Genomic DNA, 18,715 nt, shown 5'->3' with positions numbered 1-18,715 from the left:
AATCCATTGCCAAATCTGATGTCATAAAAATTTACATTCACATTTTGTTCTCATTTTCCTGGTTTTAGCTTCTTTCCATCATTTCACTTTCAACTTGTTTGTGTATCTGGATCTAAATTAAGTCTTTGTAAACAACATACAATTGCATCGTATGGTTTTTAAATCCATTTTTCCAATCTTTGCATTTAGAGTAATTACTAATAAGGAAGGATTTGCGTTTGTCATTTTATTATTTTTTTCTGTGCTTTATATCTGTTATTTCTCATTTCTTTCATTATTGACTTCCTTTGTGTTTACTTCATATTTTATGGTGAAATCTTTGGATTTTTTTCTAAGTTGCTTTGGTTACATATTTTGGATATTTTTATGGCTCTTACCATGGGGATTACATTTACCCTCCCAAATTTATAACAATCTCATTTGAAATTGTTACCAATGATAATAGTAAACAAAAACTCTGCTTTTAGGTAGTTTCATTGCCCCTTTTACGTTGTTGTCACACATTACATCTTTATACATTGAATGTAGATAGATAGAAGATAGATAGATAGATAGATAGATAGATAGATAGATAGATAGATAGATAGATACTTTAACTCATGGGATCTAAAAAATAGAACTATAATGCAAAATTACAATAGTATTGTTTTTTATAATTGCTCATATATTTACTTTTACCTGTGAACTTTATTTTTTTAATAGGCCCCTTTTTAAGAGCAGTTTTAGGTACACAAAAAAAATTTTAAGAAAAGGTAAAAAGATTTTACCTATATCTCCTGCCCTCATACATGCATGATCTCCCTCATTATAACATTCCCTACCAGAGTGGTAAATTTACTGTAATCAGTGAAGCTACATTGACACATCATTATCGCCTAAAGCCCATAGTTTATATTAAGACTCACTCCTGTTGTTGTACATTTGATGAATTTGGACAAATGTATAATGCCATGTATCCATCATTATAGTAGGATATAGAATAGTTATACTGCCCTAAAAATCCTCTATGTTTTTCCTATTTATCCATCTTTCCTCCTAACTGATGGCAACCACTGATTTTTTTATACTTTCTCCATAATTTTGACTTTTTCAGAAAGTCAACTATGTTTCCACATAGTTGGAAACATATAGTACGAAGCCTTTCAAACTGGCAACCTTCACGGATTAATATACATTTGTTTTCTCCATGTCTTTTTGTGGCTTGATAACACCTTTTATTTTAGTAGTCAATAATATTCCATTATCTGGATATACCACAGTTTATTTACACATTTACCTACTGCAGGATGTCGTGACAGCTTCCAAGTTTTGGCAATTATGAATACAGCTGCTATAAACATATATATGTTGTGTTGTTTTTTATATAGACATAAATTTTCATTTTCTCTGGATAAATAGCAACAAGCACAATTGCTGGATTGTATAACAGTATGTTTAATGTGTAAGAAATTGCCAACTGGTTTCCAAGGTGCCTATACCATTTTGCATTTCCACCAGCAATGAATGAGAGTTCCTATGGTCCCAAATGTTGTTGCTACCTTTTGGAGTTATCACTGTTTTGGAGTTTAGGCACTCTCTGTGAGTGTAGTAGGATCACATCATTATTTTACTTTTCAATTCCCTAATGACATATGACATACGGCATATTTGCCACTGGTATTACTATTATTATTAACTATTTGTGGTGAGGTGTGTGTTAAAGTTTTTGGCCCATTTTGTATTTGGGTTGTTTCTTTTCCTATCATTGAGTTTTAGGAGTTCTTTGTATATTTCAGATGACTGTCTTTTATCAAATGTGTCTTTTATAAATATTCTTAGTCTTTGATTTGTCTTTTTATTCTCTTGACGATATCTCAAATCATATATTTTTTAATTTTAATAGTGCCTAACTTATCAATTCTTTCGTTCATGGTTCATGCCTGTTTTCCTCAGTACTGACAAAATGGGTTCGTCAATGGAGTTTTAAGACAGTACTTAAGTTCTCCACATTACATATTGAAGTGCTAAACCATAGGATCAGTCTTTTAAAACAGGTGTTTAGGAACCAAGTTTGCATTAAACCTTTAGGTAGCTAACCATCCACAGCCTATCAAAAGAAGTCAGGAAGGGAGAAATTTCAGAGTTATTCACCTCTACCCCTTAGTTTTTGCATGGGAAATAGATATGTAGCTTGATGCATGGAAAATGTATATGTGGCCAGGGTAAATTCCATAGGTACACTGAAATTTAGAGGGCATATTATATTGGTATCTTTTTCATGCATGCAAATAAGGATGATGTGAGCCTTTAAGCTGCTTCTTTTTTCATTTAGAAATTTTGTGCAACAGCATTTCTTAAACATGTCAAAATTTCCCTTTATACTTCCCATATCAATAAAAAAAGGAATGTGAAACTAAAATAGCTAATGAGGAAAATCTTCTTTAAGCTCTATAGCTGTTAAAGCATTACTTGTGATAATTATAAAATTATAATTTATCAACCTAAGGAGAACAGAGATAACATATATTTTGTGAATTCTTCTTCATGGCCATACACTGTTGGGGCCAATTTTTATGTGAGTAAACATTTTTGATTTATGAAAATAAAACTATGTCTTAATTACTTTCATTGGGAAATTGTCATTCTAAGAGCTCTTAGTGTTAGAAAATTTTAAACTTACCCCCATGCCCAAACTAAAAACATTTAAAAACTTGTATGTAATTGATAAGAAAATTTTCAAATCTTTTTCACTCCATTGAATAATTGTTGATCTATTTCTGGTTCATTATATTTGCCTCTCGAAAGAATTTGACTCTGGTTGATCGGTCTTCATTCTCAATTAAAATGGTTTGAACTGCCTCTACAACTCATATTTCAATTTTTGGTTAGAAATATTAAGAGATAATTTGTAAGCCAATTCTAGAAGTATGGTGTAAGAATGAGGACGTTTCACTTGTGTCTCTCTATAAACAGATATTCCAGCTGAATAATCACCTTGCTTTCGAGGTTCTTGGCTAGTTCCCATGAATCCGTTATTTCATTCAATCATCAAGTGTCTCCTATATGCCTAGCATGTTACCACACCATGGGCATATAAAGAGAAGTCAATCAATAAGGCATCTTCCTTTATTCAGCTTATTCTGATGTACCTGAAAGCAACATTTAAAAGATATTTAAAATCTACATTTCTTATTTAATTCTACCTCTGTAAAGAAAGTTATCAGAAAAAGCTTTCTGGCAGACCAATAACAATTTCGGTAGTATAGTAAGGATAGGTTTTGTCCCCCTCCTAATATTTAATTTAATGCGACAATGATTTTCTACTTTTGCTGTTGTTGTTATTGTCTTGTTAATTTCTTCTGTTTTGTTTTTAGATTACTGCCTACTGTTGTGACACTTTGTTTTGTCTTTCCTTTTTATTGACAAGTAAAAATTTTACATATTAATAATGTACAACATGATGTTTTGATATATGTATACATTATAGAATGGCTAAAGCTAATGAATATACACATTATCTTAAATACATATTATTTTTGCAGTAAGAACATTTAAAATCTACTTTCTTAGCAATTTTCAAAGATAAAATATATTGATATTAACTGTAGTCACCATGACACATAATAGAACTCTTAATCTTATTCCTCCCATCTGACTAAAATTTTGTGTCCCCAATCCCCACCCTTCCCCTCAGCCTCTGGCAACTATCATTTTGCTCTCTGTTCCTATGAATTCAGCTTTTTTACACTCCAGGTAATGCATTATTTGTGAGATTATGCATTATTTGTCTTTCTGTGTGTATTTCACTTAACATAATATCCTCCAGGTTCATCCATGTTGTTGCAAATGACAGAAATTCCTTCTTTTTTAAGGCTTACTTGTATTTCATTGTTTAAACACAACACATTTTTTTATGCATTCATCCATTTCATATTCTTTGCATATATACCCAATAGTGGGATTGCTGGGTTATATGGTAATTCTATTTTTAATTTCTTGGGGAACCTCACACTGTCTTCATAATGGCTGTACTAACTTATATTCCCAACAGTATGTAAGGGTTCCCTTGTCTCTGTCTCCTCACCAACACTTATCTTGCAGGTGTAAAGTGATACCCCATTGCAGTTTTATTTTGAATTGCCCTGATGATTAGTGGTGTTGAACATTTTTTAGTATTCTTGTTGGCTATTTATATATCTTCTTTTGAAAAATGTCTATTCATGTTCTTTGACCACTTTTTAATTGGGTTATTTGTTTTCTTACCACTGAGTTGTTTGAGTTCCTTATGCATTTTGAATATTAACTCCATATCAGATGTATGGTTTGCAAATGCAATTTCTCTTCCATAAGTTATCTCTTCAATCTGTTGATTATTTCCTTTGTTGTGCAGAAGTTTTTAAGTTTGATGTGCTTCCTTTTGTCTACTTTTGTTTTTGTTGCCTTTGCTTTTGTGTCATATCCAAAAATATCATTGTTCAAACCCAATGTCACATAGCTTTATCCCTCTATTTTCTTAAAGTAGTTTTACAATTCTAATTTTACATTCAAGTCTTTAATGCATTTTGAGTTGGTTTTTGTATATGGTGTGAGATGAGGGTCTATTTTCATTCATCTCCATGTGAATATCCAGTCTTTCTAGCATCATTTCATGAACAGAATGTCTTGGGATCTTTGTTAAAATCTATTGGCCACACATTCATGGATTTATTTCTGGGCTCCCTATTCTGTTCCATTCATCTATATGTCTGTTTGTTTGTTTTTTTTTCCCCTCAGAATGAAACATTTATTAGGCATTTATGAACAGAAGCCAAGTCAGGGATGGTACCAAGACAAGATGGCGGATCCCTGCGCCATTACCCCTACCTCCCCAGCTCAGGGCTTATATAGCATAGGGAAAGGGTAATGCGTGCTTCAGGAGGGATGTGTACGGCCAGGCACAGTGGCATACGCCTGTAATTCCAGCATTTTGGGAGGCTGAGGTGGGTGGATCATCTGAGGTCCGGAGTTCAAGACCAGCCTGGCCAACATGGTAAAACCTCATCTCTACTAAAAACACAAAAATTAGCCAGGCATGATGGCAGGTGCCTGCAATCCCAGCTACTCAGGAAGCTGAGGCAGGAGAATCACTTGAACACAGGAGGCGGAGGTTGCAGTGAGCTGAGATTGTGCCACTGCTGTCCAACCTGGGAGATAGGGTGAGACTCTCTCTCAAAAAATAAAAAATAAAAAATAACGTTTAAAGAGATAAAATAGATATCATAGATGAATTCTTGGAACTGGGATTAATCAGAACATGGCAGATAAGCATCCAAGATGGAATTGCTTTATCCTCGTTCAAGGTTTCCCTCATTCTTCACTCTGATCATGCTGGCCCCTTTGCTGTTTTTTCCTCAAATACACATGAAATGCGTTTCTTTCTGTCATGGCAGTCATTTTGCTGCCTGTCATGTCAGCACTGTTTTCCGTCAGCCCTTCAGTCAGGTCACTGTTCAAATGTCAGCTCTCTAGAGAGGCTCTTCCTTATCATTGTACCTAAAATAGCCTCCAATCACTCTGTGTCCCTTTACCCGGCTTCTTCTTCCTGCTATTTCATACTACCTGAAAAAATACTCAAGTTTGATCTTCCCAGAACATAAGCTCATAAAAGCAAGAACTGGTTTCCACCTGTCCTCTCCTCTACCCCAGCACTTAGAAGAGCAGCACAGAGTCAGCTTCCAGTGAATGTTCATGAATCAAGTCACTGCTTGGCAGCATTCAGCACTGTGACCACAGCATCTCCTGTCTTGAACTCTTTCTCCTTTTCTTATCCTCTTCTGCTTTTCCTCCTCCCACTCTAGTAGCCACTCCTCTGGGGGCTTGTCCCTTAAATGATAATAGTCCTTACTGACCTATTTTCTGTCCACTTTTTCTGTTTTTGAGACAGGGTCTCACTCCGTTGCCCAGGCTGGAGTGCACTGGCATGAATATGGGTCACTGCAGCCTCCACCTCCTGGGCCCAAGTGATCTTCCTGCCTTTGCTTGCCATGCCATGTACCCAGGGCCACAGGCATGTGCCACCATGTCCAGCCAATTTCTTTTCTCTTTCTTTTTTTTTTTTTTTTTTTTAGAAATGGGTCTCACTTTATTGCCCAGTCTGGTCTTAAACTGCTACACTCAAGAAATCCTCTTAACTCGGCCTCCCAAAGTGCTGGGATTACAGGCATGAGACACCGTACCTGGCCTTATGTTTTCTTTTCTTAAGTTACAGGGTCTCACCACCTGGCCTAGGCTGGACTCAAACTGCTGGCCTCAAGTAATTCTGCCACCTCAGCCTCCCAAGTAGCTAGGACCAAAGGCATGAAACCACCGTGCCTGACTTGTTCAATTTCATTGTACACACTTTCTTGGTATTTAAACAGCAGCTATTGCTCTTCATTCTGTAGCTCTACGTCAGATTGATGCTCTAGTCCTATATATTCAAATGATGACTAGACGCTGCCACTCTGCTCTCTCAAAGGCACATTGAGCTTAGCCTGTGTACAAAACTCTCCCTCTTCCAGTCCAGCTTTCCCTCCTGTATCACGTGTCTCTCTACATCTGGAACCATTGGCAGCTGCTTTTATAAGGCACCTCGGTCTGGCATTCAGAAAACCACCCCGTCTTGCCAGAGCTGCTTGGTCTTGGTTAACAAAAGCCGTATGCAATCTAAATCAAGTTTTCAATCATGAGAAATCACATTCCTTCTTTTCCCTCTATGATATACTACAGTGTGTCTTATTTTTTCTTTCTCAATTTTAATAAGCAAATTGTACCACCATCTTATCTTGAGATGCTCCTTTTTAAAAGCTGTAGACCACATTAATGTAAGTGTATACTGCTGGCAATGTTTTCCATGTACAATGATCTGTAGCCCTCTTATCTCAACTAGTTGCACATTACTAGTTCACATCCAGTTCAATTTATAAATTAAGAGAAGTGCCATGGGCCAGGCACGGCGACTCATGCCTGTAATCCCAGCACCTTGAGAGGCCAAGGCGGGCAGATCATGAGGTCAGGAGATGGAGACCATCCTGGCCAACATGGTGAAACCCCATCTCTACCAAAAATACAAAAAATTAGCCGGACGTGGTGGCAGGTGCCTGTAGTCCCAGCCACTTGGGAGGCTGAGGCAAGAGAACAGGGTGAACCCAGGAGGCAGAGCCTGCAGTGAGCCGAGATTGCACTGCTGCAGTCCAGCCTGGGTGACAGAGCGAGTATCTCTCTCAAAAAAAAAAAAAAAAAAAAGAAAGAAAACAAAAAAAAGAGAGAAGTGCCATGTGTACAAAAATCAGTGCATATTTATGAACTTTTTTCAAATATATTTCCACACATCTTATCTAAATACATAATACAGAAGCCTGTGTGTGACTTGGGCAATGTGGCCCAGGAGGGCTTGAGACTAACACATTCACCTTGGCAAAAGGACATAAAATATCTCTTAAGATCGGAAAAAAACAGCCTTTTGTGTATTTACTTAGTTTATGAAATGTACTCGAAATACTATTCTTATTTTATTTTTCTCATTTTGTTTTTGCACCAAGGAGACTGCAGTCAAATAAAATTAAACAGATAATACAAGCGCTCGTTGGGGCAGCTGTACTGCAGCAGCATGTCCATGCTCTCCTGGTTGTAGGCCTGCCGGGCGTAGGCCAGCGCTGTGTTCCCTTGAGCATCTGGGCCATGACATCCACCCCGTACCAGATCAGGAGCTGCACCAGGACCACATTCCCCTTGCAGCAGGCCAGATGCAACACGGTGCAGCCGTCTCTCTCCCGGCAGGTCTCCTTCACCTCCTCCCAGGAGCCATGTGCCAGTGGCAGCAAGTCCTCATCAGTGGTGGCCCACAGCAGGTGCTGGCCCAGGGACAGCTCTGTGCAGGGTGGCGGGGCCAGGAAGAGCTTCTGCTTGTACTTGGCACGAATTCACCGTTCCTTCTCTTCCCTTGTGGAGTCTACTGAGGGTTTTGTCCGCCCCTAGTTGTTCTCTTCCCAGACGCTGTTGGCTAGCTCCTTCCCTATGGAGAACATCACCTTGATGTGCCGATTGGCCAGTCATCCAGGTCCAGAGATTGGACTTGGGAAAGGTGGGTGCCAAGATTTCGGTGGATTCCTGAGCACTTAAAGCACATGAGGACTCCCAAGTTCAAACTGGCCCAGTTAGGATTCTGGATCTCGCAGTCCACACAGTGGGAGTTCCCGCGCACGTTTCCGATGGACTGCAGGTCCATGGCCTCGTTCTGGCTCCTCAGCTGGAACTTGCTCTTGCTGCTCTCACATGACTGCAGGCTGGCCAGGATCTGGCTCTAGATGGCTTGAAGCCAGGCGTCCCGCTCCTCATACATCATGGCTTCAAAGTGCCACGTTCGGCCAGTGAGGGACACAATGATAAAGTTTTCTTCTTGTTCTTCAGCAGTGCCGGACAGGCCATGGTCTTTTAAGTTGTTAGTGCTTTTTTTAGTGCTTCTTTCTGTTGGCGTGAGGAGAGGGGGAGGGTAGAGCTTGGGAATAGTGGTGCTGGAGATACTGGGGCTGGAGCATAGGGAGTCATCCAGCCCTGTGACTGAGATGTGTAAACCGCTCATGTCCTTGGCTAAGCCATTGGTTTTAGAACTGGAGGTGGGCGCGCAGGCGGATGTGGCCTCTTCCCTGGGACTTTCACAGTGGTTCTCCGAAGGTTAGTCTCTTTACCATGAATATTCTTCATGTAATCGTGTAAATTCGGATGATAGGTCAGCACGTCATTGTCACACGGTGTGACATATTTCTTTTTCCATTTCTTCAGCCATTTGCCACTTAGCTTTAATAGCATGCCCTGTTTAATGGGGATGGCTCTGCCGCTCCTGATGCTGTCCACGCACGACTCTCCAGGCCTTTCCTCTCTTTGTCTGGGTTAATCCCTTTCTGAGAGGTAAACAGGTTGGACCAGGCTTGGACTGCTTGCAAACGGGCGTGGGTGTGTTGGCAGTGGGAGGAACATCCATCCGAAGTTCCTCCTGGCTAGTGCTGGGAGTCGATGGAATGGGGGAGGAATAGTCACTTAAACTCCCACCTCCATTACGTGTCTGGCTGATGTGCACAATGGAAACCGTAAATAAGTATAGCCGTCATCAAACATGCTCAAAGAAAAGCACAGGGTAGTTGTTTACTTGAAGCCAATTTCCTCTATGAGTTCTATACAAAGCCTCAGTAGAGTGAGTCCCATTAGCAACCAAGTTGAACTGATTGAATGTAGATACACCTGAATTGCTGACTGCTTTTGTAACTAAATACTCCTCTTCTGTCTTCCAATGAGTGGTCGTTTTTGTCTGCAACTTGACCACAGCAATCCCTGGGGCCCTGGCTCTACTCTCAATAAAGAGTTATAGCTGTGTGTCTTGAATGACACCTTAGGACCCTCCTGCCTCCACTTCCTTCTCCATAAAATAGAAACCTAACTTGTCCCTCTAAGCTCTAAAACAATGAAACTTACCAACTCTCTTTTCTCCCTTCTGTTTCTTCCTTCCATGGCAGGGACTTTCAGATTTTCTTTCTTTTACTAACAAAGCACTAAAAATGATTTTGTCCTACAAAATCGAGAGCCATAAAGTGGGGTACCACAGCCCTAATTCAATAAAGATGAATACTCAACATCTGGCAAGTAGTATGTGCCTGACAGCGTCCGCACTGTGCTATGCTCATTTAACCCTCAGAAACAATCTCATTTTACAGATTTTACAGGAGTTGAAATGGAGAAGGTAAGTAACCTCCCCAAGGCCACATGACTGCTAAGGATGGGGCCACGATTTGATCCCAGGTAGTCTGAATTCCCCAATTCCTCAAGCATGATTATCAGAAAGTGTATTAGTCTGTTTTCACACTGATATAAAGAAATACCTGAGGTTGGGTAATTTATAAAGGAAAGAGGTTTAATTGACTCACAGTTTCGCATGGCTGGGGAGGCCTCAGGAAACTTAAAATCATGGCAGAAGGGGAAGCAGGTCCGACTTACATGGTGACCGCACAGAGAGTGTGAGCATGTGAAGGAGAAACTGCCAAACACGTATAAAACCATCAGATCTCAGCTGGGCACGGGGGCTCACACCTGCAATCCCTGCACCCTGGGAGGCCAAGGCGGGTGGATCAACCGAGGTTAGGAGTTCGAGACCAGCCCGACCAACATAGAGAAACCCCATCTCTACTACGAATACAAAAACCATCTGGGTGTGGTGGCGCATGCCTGTAATCCCAGCTACTCAGGAGGCCGAGATAGGAGAACCACTGGAACCCAGGAGGCAGAGGCTGCAGCGAGCCAAGTTCATGCCATGGCACTCCAACCAGGGCGACAGAGTATATGTCTGTTTCTATTTTAGCACCATGATGTTCTGATTACTATAACTTTGTTTTCTATTTTCATGATGTCCCCAACTTTGTTTCTACTACTTTTGAATGAGCCATATGTAATTTTGAAATCAAGTATAAATATTTCTCTTTTATAATGTGATTTTATTAGCATATGCTGAGTAGTCTGAAAATGATTAGTTATGCTATTTAATTATTGCTGAAAAGATGGCTTAAGAATGACTATTGAGAAATAAGATTTTTGGAGATATCAAACAATATTTCATAGAAGGAATGTATAGTACATGTGTTTCTGCAAGAGGTAAAACTATTCAGTTTCTTAAGTAGTAAAATTGAGAGTTAATTCATCTTTGGATATGTGGCTATGTGGTATAAGGCTGTGGTAGCTAACTGGTTTGGAAGTGCTTTATTTTCCACTTAATATGCTGTATTCTGTGAGTCTTCAATTATATGACCATGTTGAAATAGGCCCAGAACTGGTATCTTAAGTAAGATTTTGGCCCAGATAGTTAGTCCTTTTGTTAGAGTAGGTAACTAGTCAGACATGAGCAGGGCAGGAGAGCCCCACCCCCACTAGCAATGTCAAGCAACCATCAGGCGATGGTCAGGTGGTTTTCAACTGTCTCTCTAAAATAATAATTGGTCGCAGTGATAGGAAAGTGCTGAGAAGGGGAGGGCGTGGTCCCTTCCATTATATGGAGGGTGGAAGGGAAGTGCTGGGTAGAGGAGGGCGTGGTCCCTGGCTAAGTCTCCACCCCTGGGCCTGTGCCTGTGGACCTAGGTGAAGACAGGCATGTTTGTTTTCCTGCCCAAATGTTGCATTTCCCAAAACCACCTTGGCCTGCCATACCCCTATCTTGTGCCTATAAAATCCCCAAGACTCTAGCAGGCAGACAAACATGGGGCTGGATGTTGACAGGAGCACAGGGACCAGCAACATCATGTTAGCAGGTTACCGTTAGGAAGAATGACACAGAGTTTGACGGGGGCAGGCAGAGGAGAGCCTGGGCCACTGAGTGGTCTTACTCCAGGGGAAAACCTTCCCACTACATCTCCTTCTGGTTTCCCCCATCTGTTGGCAGCTACTCAATAAAACCTTGCACTCATTCTCCAAGTCCAGGTGTGATCCGATTCTTCAAGTACACCAAGGCAAGAAACCAAGCTACAGAAAGTGCTCTGTCCTTGTGACAAGGTAGAGGGTCTAATTGAGTTGATGAACACAAGCTGCCTATACACAGCAAAACTAAGAGCACACTGTAACACAGGCCACTGGGGTTTCAGGAGATGTAAACATTCACCTCAGACACTGCCGTGGGGTTAGAGCCCCACAGCCTGCCTGCCTGTATGCTCCCCTAGAGGTTTGTGCAGCAGGGCACTAAAGAAGCAAGTCATGTCCCCAATGCATGCCCTGCGAGGGGTACAAGGGAACTTTTCCCATTTCAACAGCTGGTACCAGGGGAAGGGAGTCTCCTAATAGAAAAAAACCTGAAGCTGGTAAGCAGCTGCTTTCCAGTAAGACTTCAGGAGTTGGGCGTGTGGACTCACACATGCACCCTAGAGGCAAAATGGCAGAGTTTAACTGGTATATGTTCTTACAGGAACACTTGACTGGTAAGGGAAGAATGCCTCAAGTGAGCATGTGTAGAACTCCAGTAAACACACTGCACATGCGGCCTCCCAAGCGCTGACAGTCCACTGCACATGTGGACAGCCCACCCCAAGGGAAGAATCAAGGAAGAAGTAACGCAAGACCACAGATGCCTGCCAACATATTAAACCCCAAGTCAAAGGTCACATTGCACGCTTGATCTCTCAAGGCATCTACTTAGCTCTCTTCCAAGTGTACTTTACTTGCCTTCATTTCTGCTCTAATTTTTTAGATAAACCTTCACTCCTGCTCTAAAACTTGCCTTGGTTTCTTACGCTGCCTTATGCCCCTCCATCGAATTCTTTCTTCTGAGGAGGCAAGAACTGAGGTTCTTGCAGATTCATACAGATTCACCACTAGCAACACTTTCTTGGCCAATATAGATTTGAACTGTGATGGAACCTCTTCAGGCATGTGCTTTATTAAAGCCCATTAATTTTCATTATTGGTCACCAACAAAATCTCATGCTTAAGATGCTAGGCAGCAACATAAAATATCTGCACTCTGGGTTTTTTCAAAAAATATAACCTTGAAATATTTGCCTTGTAATACTTTTCCAAAACGGAGCTATAAGAAATTGCGTTATGGAAGATTGCCTGAGGTCCATGCCATCATCTATTGCTCTAGGGCTGTTTCCTAAATTGCATACGGTTGAACACTAATAACTATATACTAATACATGGTTCTACTAAGTTATAAAAACAAACAAAATGGTTCAGCAATGAAACAACAAACAGACAAACAAAACTAATAAGATGTATTGAACAGAGTTAAATAGGTTGCTTAAAGAAGGGTAATTCAGAGCCCCAAATAGGTTGTTTACTCTGTAGCCTGAAGAGCGGATTTAAAGGGTCGAGTTTCACACAACAATCTGGTGGAACCATCTTATGACATTAGTGGATTAAGCTCTGGAAAGACTATTTGATGTTCTAAATTATTCCTTTAGATTAGACCAGAATGGCATTCTTGGACCCCATTAATTTGACAGTCATAAAATATATGTTTACTCAATTTTACATCAGCGTTCTTATCACTTAACCTAGAGGATGTTGAAGCTGCATGAAGTTAATATTAATTCAGTGCTAAAAATGTGTCAGGCACTGAACTAAGTACTTCACAAAACTCACCCAATATTTTCCTCCCAAGAGCTTTAAAAAATTGGTACTGCTTTTCCCCATTTTACATATATAAAAAAAAAACCCTGTCAGTTAAGCAGCTCCCTAGTTAACCAGGATTCAACCCTAACAATAATTGCAGGCATTCTTTCTTAACCACTGCTGTACAGAGCATGTATTATGGAAAAACACTGGGATACTGCAGAAATAATTCTCTTTATAAAGACCCGTGGGGGAAAATTGATACAGGATTCATTTTGAAGATAAGCTGTGTTTTCCTTAAACAACTTGTTTGTTTTTATTTTAGTGATGCTGTGAATCTTATAACCCTTCATTTTTCTTTTGTGCTTTGACCTACACGTATCTCAGAATCAAAATTGGAGATGACTTATTAACCACATAATATCACATAGTATATACCTTCTCATATAATAATCTTGCCTTTATTTAATTCCTCACATATTTTAACTTCAATATTCTTATTATTTATTCTCTTATTTGTTTTATATATTTTGGTATAAGCCTCAGATCTTAATAAAAACTAAACTATAAGCAAATATAGACATGCATATTTATTGAAATGTATGTTTATACTTTTCATATTGTATTTAAACTAAAAATGAAAAGTATAAATGAATTAATTAGTTTATAAAAACAAATCTTCACACAACTTTGAGAATATGAGCATTCAATTCAATTTATATTTGAAAAATATTTAGACTCAAAAGAATGCAGTATGCTATGTACAATTAACATTTATAGCTGTAATCTTATCAAATCAGGTAAGCTACTGAATCACTTGCATAAACAAATGCAAAATCTCAGTGATCTGAGATATAGCCTAAAACATTTTGTGCTAAAATATATTTTTATACTTCTTATAACTGCAAATGATTCACATGCCAGGTAATTGCAAACAATTGCTGCTAACCCTTATGATTTCAATGACAGAGACAAAAATGTCAGGGAACACAACAATCATTTCAAATGAAAATGTCAAGATATCCATTAGAGAGGCAAGAGAGCCACATGATAAATGTGAAAAGGTCAGTGTTCTACAATGCTGCCTTTCCATGGAATGCTGCTCTTCTTTAATTTTTGATGAGGTACATATTATTTTCACAACTTGAAACACGTTTAAAAAGCAGACATTATAAAATATGGTTCATGAGTCATGGTAGATTGAAGAACACACCATATAACAAAGTTCACCTTTTACTCATAACTATGCCTCCAATATGCGAGGTCACAAGCTGAATCACCATGGAGAAGAATTTGATGTAAGAAATTAAAGTTTCCCTTTGGGATGACTAGTGCTTGGGGTGTTATCAATGCATAACCAGTTAAATCTCCTCATGCTATGTTGCCATAAGTTTCATCACCTACAGCAATGGGAAGCTTGCCTCTCCTTACTCATGTTTGTGTCTTTGAAATGCCAGAAAAATATCAAGTTCTGACACTGTATTTTCAATATTGTTATTTCCAAAATGATATTATAGTCTATCTTCTTGTTTTCTATAATCCAAAAATGCTTTGTAAATTGTGCAACAATGGCTTTAAAAATTATAATGTTGAAAATGACTAATATAGACTCTTCTTACCTACTGGATCCAAATGTAGGAATCTCATTTTCTTAACTGGTAATAACCGAAGGAAAGGAAAGAAAAGAGTGAAAGTTTTTACTTATCACATCATTTTCATAGAAATCAAGTCTTTAGCACATGTTCCTTTTCTGTAGCTAGTTCTACAGATGTACTATTAATGGCCACTTTCAGAATGCCAACATGAAGAATTTTCACTGGTAATAAAAAGGATACACTGTTCTCTTTTCTCTTTAAACATTGAAAGATGAAAAAGTATATAGCTGCCAAGCATTGTTCTGTCCCTTTCATTTTGGGATAAATGAAAAATAAAAAATATTTTGAACTTAAATCCAATTGGTTTCAATACAAAGTAAAAGAAAATTGGGATACTATTCATGTAGTCTCAAGTGGTAAGTACTTATCAATTTGATTATTATATCCCATATGTGCTTTTATGCTTGTTTATTTAAATATGTATGTAAATATATGTCTTCAATATTAACTGTTAGTATAATACATTAGTTAAATGGATTAATGTAAATTATATTACCTAATTTCTGATATTAAAACATAGAGAATATATTGGTATGCTGGGAATTTTAATATCTGAAACTATCTCTCTTCTCAAAGCCATGTTTTACTTTCCTGTCATTGTAATAAATGTAATTTTTAAGTTCTTTAAACCTTGGTAACATTTTTTAGAGTCTTGCTCAGAGTTTTTATGTGTAAAATGAGGCCATTATGAGTACCTATATCAAAGGATTACACAGAAAAATAATACATGAACTGCATTTAATATTGTGTTGGCACTTAAGTGATTAATACATGTTAGCTATTATTATTGTTGCTGTTTTTTATATTAAATGAGAAACATGAAAGCTGAGTGAACACAAGGTATGTGGAGTCCCGGTGATTTGCTCCCTGTTATAGCCTATAGTTCATCCCTATATCCACTGAATCACCATGGACCAGGGCTTGGTTCTTAGAATACAGCTCTAAAATCTGGTTTAATTTTTTGGTTTCCAAAATGAGTTCTAGAAGTCAGCATCATTAACCAAACTCAAAAGGGACTAATTTAAAAACCATAATGTCTAAATGACTTAAAATAGCAGGTAAATAGAAAGATCATTAGCATCAGTTATTTGTTGTGGGCACCCATGTATTTTTAATAAAATGATCGGTGAGATCAATGTATTGATCAGAAAGCATCCTAATCAACATAGAAGTGGATCACTTACAGTTTGGACTTTTAAAATTTTTATTTCTATTAAGCTTGGCCATCTAGACAAATTGTTTCTCTTCGTCCTCCTCATTGAAGATGATTCTCATAACACAAATATGAAAATGTCATGTCTAGTTCCAATAGACTCTTTTCCCAGCATAGTGTTAGACAATTAGTAAACACTGCCACGTTTTTCCCATCCAATGTTCCAGTTTCCTGCTGCTCTTTAGAAGACATCCAAAGCACCTCTTGGCATACTGTGGTAGGCAGAATAATTGGCCCTCAAAGTTGTCTACATCCTAATCCTCAGAACCTTTAAATATGTTACTTTACATGGCTAAAGAGATGTTGCAGATGTAATTAAGTTAAGAACCTTTAGTTTGGGAGGTTATCTTGGATAACGTGGGTGGGCCCAATGCAATTAAAAGGCTCCTTATAAAAGGAAGGCAGGAAGGCATGAGGGAAATTTAAAGGTACTGGACTGCTGGCTTTGAAAATGGAGGAGGAGGCCATAAACCAAGAAATGCAGGTGTCTCTAGAAGCTTAAAAAGGCAAGGAAACAGATTCTACCCTAGAGCCATCAGAAGGCACACAAGCCCTGCTATTTCCTTGGTTTTAATCAGTGGGATACATTTCAGACTTCTGGCCTCCAGAGTTGTAAGAAAATAAATTGGTGTTAATTTATTAAGTTTGTGGTAACTTGTTATAGCAGCAATAGAAAAATAATACACACTGGAAAAAAAAAAAAGTCAACCTTCTGCTCCAGACACTCCTGTGGTTTTCCACTGAGGTCAAAGTAAAAGTGAAAACCCTAATTATAATAGCACACCGGACTCATGTGATCATGCACACTCCCACCACACCATTTACAACTTTTATCTTTCTTGCTTCCTCTTCTGCAGTTCAACTGCCCTCTTCACACTTTTTTTGCATATGACAGGTGTGCTCCAATCCTGCTTATGCCTCTTTCTAGAACAGATCTTGCTCCTGCAGCCTATATGGTTCATATCCTCAATTATTTCCAGTTGTATCACATTTAGAAAGAGGCATTTCTGACCAGCCTATTAAAAGTCCTAATACACCTACCCCTTTCTAACACTCCATATTCTCCCTGTCTGCTTTTCTTTCATCAGTAGCACTTACTATATTCTAGCATAGTAATTTGCGTATTTAATTTGTGTACTAAATTGATGAAAGCTCTAAGAGGGTGAGAAGTCATATCTATTTTATTTAATGTTGTGTCTTCAGTGCTTTACACATAGTAGATACACAGTAAATTTTTTTTAATGAATGAAATAAATGACACATTAGGTTAGAGTTTTCACATGAAAAATTATATTTACTTGTATTTTTCATGACTAAATTGACTCATATATCTCATGGAGATGTTGAAAACAACATAATCTTTATATCATTACATTTATAAACCAGCTTCTCCTTAATAACACAAATTAATGTTTCATATTGTAAAAAGCCCTTTCTTCTATAAATCCTTTGATCACTCATTAAGACCTAAAAAGTGAGTATTATTTTTATCCTCATTTTATTGATTAGAAAATTGAGTTTCCAAAATAGTTATCTTCCCCAGAATTAAATAGTAGAGTATTATTTTAAACCAGGTCAGCTTTTCCAATGGCCCCTTCTCCTTTTTCATCCAACGTCTTTCAGCATCTGGTTAACCATGTTCATACTACTATACCTTTACTAGCCTCAAGTTTCCTGGTAACCAGAAACATTTTCATGAGTGTCTAACAAATTAGAAGGTGTTCATGGATTATCATCATTAGTGGTAGAGTATATGTCTTAACAGAAACTTAGAGGAAGCTGAAAATGTATACATGACCTACTCTACAGCTGAAATGTCAATAGGGGCTTTGCAGTTCTTGTCTCATAAAATCTTCTCAAACAAAGAAACTGAGATATTAGCACTGTTTTATAGGAATCTGACAATTAGCAAATGCTGGTGAGATTTCAGAGCAAGCAGAGCAACTTTCAGATATTGTTCACTGGGAATGTATAATATGTGGTTTAGCCTCTTTGGAAAACAGTTTGACAGTTTCCTTTGCTGTTAAATTTTTACTTACCATATGACCCAGCCTACATCTCTCAGAACCAAACCAAAATCCTACATATTTACCCAGAGAAATGAAAACATCTGTTCATACAAAACACGTACATAGCAACCAAAATGTCCATCAACTGGTAAATGGATAAACATGCTATGATTCATATGTACTCTTCTGGTCCCAAGCATTTTGGGTAAGGGGTACTTAATCTGTATTGTATATTTTCATTTAGATGACATTTTGGAAAAGGTCAGACTATGAGGGTCAAACACAGATCAGTGGTGGTTAGCAGCTGGAGTTGGGAGTGGATACTGGCTGCAAAAATATGAGAGAAAGTTTTGGGATGATGCAAATGTTCTCCATCTTGATTGTGGTAGTAATCATATGACTAATTAAGTTTATAAAAGTCAGAGACTCATACTCCTAAAAAGAATAAATTTTCTGTGTATCTCAATAAGCAAAAATACATAAAAATAAAAATTTTAACTAACGTGATAGAAAAATTAATTGTGCAGAGCTGGGACTTGAACAAGCACTGTTTGTCATTAGACATTTCATGCTATGACTCTCTCGTACCACCTAATCATTAATTAACACACTTACTTATTTATAAGTAATTCTATTCCATTTTAAGGTTTTAGTTTGCTTTTATTACATTTGCCATGATTACATTTAGTGTTACTTCTCTAGAAGTTAGTGATTACAGATTAGTTTACAGACTTAGTTTTAGAAATGTTATATGTTAA

General features: G+C 38.1%; 1 pseudogene; it reads right to left on the bottom strand.

The window, feature by feature from the left end:
* Positions 1-7,548: 7,548 nt before the first annotated feature.
* Positions 7,549-9,094, bottom strand: LOC100426963 (arf-GAP with GTPase, ANK repeat and PH domain-containing protein 1 pseudogene; annotated as a pseudogene).
* Between the last annotated feature and the right edge of the window lie 9,621 nt (positions 9,095-18,715).

The sequence above is a fragment of the Macaca mulatta genome, chromosome 15 (assembly GCF_049350105.2).
Source record: "Macaca mulatta isolate MMU2019108-1 chromosome 15, T2T-MMU8v2.0, whole genome shotgun sequence".
NCBI lineage: Eukaryota > Metazoa > Chordata > Mammalia > Primates > Cercopithecidae > Macaca > Macaca mulatta.
The sequence above is the reverse complement of the archived record's forward strand: the minus strand, read 5'-3'. Positions and strand labels throughout refer to the sequence as shown.